This window comes from Lycium barbarum, chromosome 2 (genome assembly GCF_019175385.1).
Source record: "Lycium barbarum isolate Lr01 chromosome 2, ASM1917538v2, whole genome shotgun sequence".
NCBI lineage: Eukaryota > Viridiplantae > Streptophyta > Magnoliopsida > Solanales > Solanaceae > Lycium > Lycium barbarum.
The window spans coordinates 43,586,134-43,590,219 of record NC_083338.1 but is presented as its reverse complement, the minus strand read 5'-3'; the positions used below and the strand labels follow the sequence as shown (position 1 = coordinate 43,590,219).

Genomic DNA, 4,086 nt, shown 5'->3' with positions numbered 1-4,086 from the left:
GGCTTAGAATGGGCGAAAGGGCCAATACAACGCGAACGCGCCCCCAACGTGGCGCGAACGCGCTGAACAAAAATCTGAAAATCAATTTCAGAATGAAGGTTGTGTTATAAGAAGGTAATAATGACATATATATGACATTTGGAGACCATATGGTGTAAATTAGTTCATATGTTAATTGACGAAAAGCCCTCGTTGCTGCAAGATAAGTGGGGCCCACATGTCAAAGTTTTATAAAGGACATATGAAGATACATACGAGTAGTATATGGAAAGTTGAGCAAGTCCTAAGAAGGACCCATAAGCCAAAAATGGGCATAAGCCCTCCAAAAGGACGATTTAAGGAAACGTTTTCGGATGATCTGACTTGAAAGGGAACAAACGGCATTATAGGTTTGGAATTTGGGAAACCTCCTAGAAATAAAAGTTGTAGATAATTGAATTAGCTTTCCAACCATAGGTCGTGGGGCCTCATACGATATCGGGATCAAGAGTTATGCCCGTTTTACTGAACGAACATCCAGTCAAGAAAATTTAACCCTGCGCGAACGCGCCCAAAGGGGGCGCGAACGTGCAGAAGGAATTTATTTAACCCTGCGCGATCGCGCCAGAAGGCAGCTCGAACGCGCTGAGCATTTTTCCAGTCGTTTCTGGCAGCTTCTAAACATCATAAAAAGGGGGAAACCCCCTTCATTTTCAGATCAACCCACGAAAAACACACCCCAAAACTCTCCAAAAATCTGGAGAGTTCTCCCCAACTCCTCAAGCCAAATTTTTGCCCAAACCAGATATAATTTCCCAATTACAGTCCGGATAGCGTATAGTTTTCACTGCAGAATCATATGGCAGGCGTGTGGTGGCCTAAATTTAGCATGGAAAAGTGGAGATTAAGAAATATTAAAGGGAGAAAGGTATGAATCTCTTTCTATTTGTGCTAATACTAGTTTATTTACGAAGAATACGCGATTAAATAATTGTATACTGAGTTAATTAGTTATAAAAGTTGGAAAACAGCGTGTGGGCTGTTTTATGAGATATTTTGGAGTTGAAAACATTATAATTGATGTTGGTATTGTTGTTGTTATTGTTGGCTGCTGAATTAAAAATTTGGGCTAGGCATATAAACAGGGGAGATGCTGCCCGATTTTCGACAGAATATAAAATAGTATAATTTGAATTATGGTACAAGTGTACGATGAAAAGGCTAACATTAGTGTGAATTATCTTAAATGTAGACTTACAAGCTCGGACACATAAGCGTAGCTAATAGGACGTGGAACAGGTATGTTAAGGCTCGTCCCTTTTCTTTCAAAGGCATGATCCCCAAGTCGTAATGTCTCAAATGTCTTTTTTATATATCTTCTTTACTTGCAAAAGCTATAAGTCTATGACTCCAAGGTATAAGTCTTTTCCTAAAAGTTCATAATTGTTTTCTTCAAAATGCCCATATTTTTTTCGAAAAGCAAGTTTTAAGAGATAGGAAGCTCTTATGACTAAGATGATGAATATGATCTTATAATGACAACGATGAAGTCAAATATGAGAAAATGTCTATGATAGATATGTTGACGATACGTTCCTACCATGAATATGAAAATATGAAAATGTTAAGTTATTTCTTGATTTCTCAATTCTATTATGGGTAAGGACTATTTTAAAGGTTCCAAGTATGTGAAACGATGCCTTATGACCCGGTTCTATGTTTTCTCATGATGACACTCTCCATTGATAGTCTCGCCTTATATTAATTGTCCCTTCAAGGTGAGACACGACGTCTATGGCTATTCCATAATATAATTGGAGGTTACCGACCTTACGTCACTCCGATGGACACATGATTTTCTTTGGGCTCTCCTGCATGCTTATATGACATATGTATATGAGATATGTATATGTACATGGGGTGGGGGAAGGGATATATGGGGAAGGGGAAGGGACATATGTTGCATTGCCACCTGGTCAGCTGGCGTTATCATCCCGGACGCGGGATGCCCGGACGCGGGATGCCCGGACGCGGGATATATGGGCGAGCCGACGTTGTTCGGCGCTATGATATGACATGACATGATATGATATGACATGATATGATACGACATGACATGATATGATACGACCAGACAAGCATGCATGGCATTCGCCCCCAGGGGCACCCATATGTACAGGTTACTCTTTTATCCTATGACATGTTCTATGTTTCCATGCAGTTATTTTTCATACGCTCATTTCTTACTATGTTACTATTCCTGCCTTACATACTCAGTACATTGCTCGTACTGACCCCTCTTTCTTCGGGGGGCTGCGTTTCATGCCGCGCAGGTACACCCAGATGAGTTGAAGCTAATATAGAAGATATTCCAGCAGAGTTGGCAAGCTCCACTTGTTCCTGGAGTGCTACCGAGTCAGAGTACATGTGCTACGATGTCTGATAAATGTTAGAGACTTTGCAGACAGAGTCGTGGGTATAGGATGTCGGTATTGTGAATGTCATTTTATGTTATGTTATAAAGTCCATATGATAACAGATTATATTTGATTTGAGTACGATGAAAAAAATAAATTGAAAGCTTTACTATGTTTTCCACTCCTTATTGATGTAAGAGTCTAAAGAGGTTAAGTATGTAATAAGAGTCAGCGGGTTCGCTCGGCTCCGAGTATGGGGTCGGGTGCCGATCACACCCTAGCGGAATTGGGGTTATGTAAAGCTATCCCTTTCCTTCTCTTGGCATGTCCTAGAAGTACTAGGTTTGAGTTTGAACCTCGGGGATCATTCTATTCATAGAAATCCGAGTTTACTTTTAGCACTATTCCATTCAGTGGAATTGAATTAGAAACTTATGCTTTGTTGAAAAGAAACGTTCAAACATTCGTAACTTTCGTAAACATGATCGAATCACCCCTAAGCTTTCATGGTTGATTCCATAAGGTCAAATGTCTGTAAAATTTGTACGCCGCCTCGACTTGGACCGAGGTGGGCCCTCTAGCCCCGAGTCTCCTTCGTTGCCCTAATTGACTTAACTTTGTTCGATATCGAAAAGAGACTTTTGCTTATGTCTTTAGCTATTAAAGAATAATGTTTTGATTACTCCATGATATTCTGATGTACATTTTGAACTATGAATACGATTTCAGAAGTACTTTTGTGAGATAAACTCCGTATTGATCAGTTGTCCGGACTAGTTTGCCTAACGGGTTGTCATATGATTATGTCCAGTCTCATAAATGTTCTGATATGTAAATTGCATTAGTTTCCGCACTACTCTGCTCGTGCCCATTATTATGATATCGTTCGCCGGTTCCCGGGCCGGTTTTGTAATCGTGCGCACTATGATATATTCGGCAGTATGCTGTGTTACAGTTCCCGAGACCTCTCCATAGGGCCGGGTTCCGTTTATGGAGTTATGCTGTGATATGGCTTATGATATGTTGTGATGATGTGTGACGGGGATACGGAGATTTGAAACCTTCTGGTGTTATGCTGTGTTATGGCGCCATCGACGGGCGGGCGACCATATTCTCTGTGCCCTATGCATGACTTATATTTTGAGAGTAAACATTTTGATATTTTGGGTTTGCACTTATGTTCTGTACTTCTATTTCGTTTATGCCTCAGATTTGTTTTCTGTATCTTCTGCTTTGCATACTCAGTACATTTTTCGTACTAACCCCCTTTCTTCGGGGGGCTGCGTTTCATGCCCGCAGGTACAGACGCACAGTTTGGTGATCCACCAGTTTAGGACACCCTCTTTTGCTATTTGGAGTGCTCCTCTTATTCCGGAGCCTACATTTTGGTATATATCTTCGTTCGCTACATATGTATGTGTTTGTTCAGGGGTACGGCGGGGCCCTGTCCCGCCATGTGATTCGGTTGGTTTGTTTAGAGGTCTGTAGACGTATATGTGGGTTTTGTTCCTACTTCTGTACGGGTGTGTTTGTATGATCCCACTTGCCATGGCAGCCTTGACGGCATGCGTTTGTATATGTTTTGGGCCGTTGCGCCATTTGATAGCATTGTCGGCTTCTGATATATATGTACATATATAGTTGTGTTTGAAATGTGTCTGAGACAGTTTGATATAATTTGAGGCAGCGT

At 41.1% G+C, this 4,086-nt stretch overlaps 1 long non-coding RNA gene across 1 annotated transcript; it reads left to right on the top strand.

The window, feature by feature from the left end:
• The first annotated feature begins 828 nt into the window (after positions 1-828).
• LOC132620096 (uncharacterized) lies at positions 829-2,623 on the top strand. The gene is made up of 3 exons (XR_009574734.1): positions 829-907; positions 1,232-1,278; positions 2,313-2,623. It is a non-coding gene; the product is annotated as an uncharacterized LOC132620096 (long non-coding RNA).
• The last annotated feature ends 1,463 nt before the right edge of the window (positions 2,624-4,086 follow it).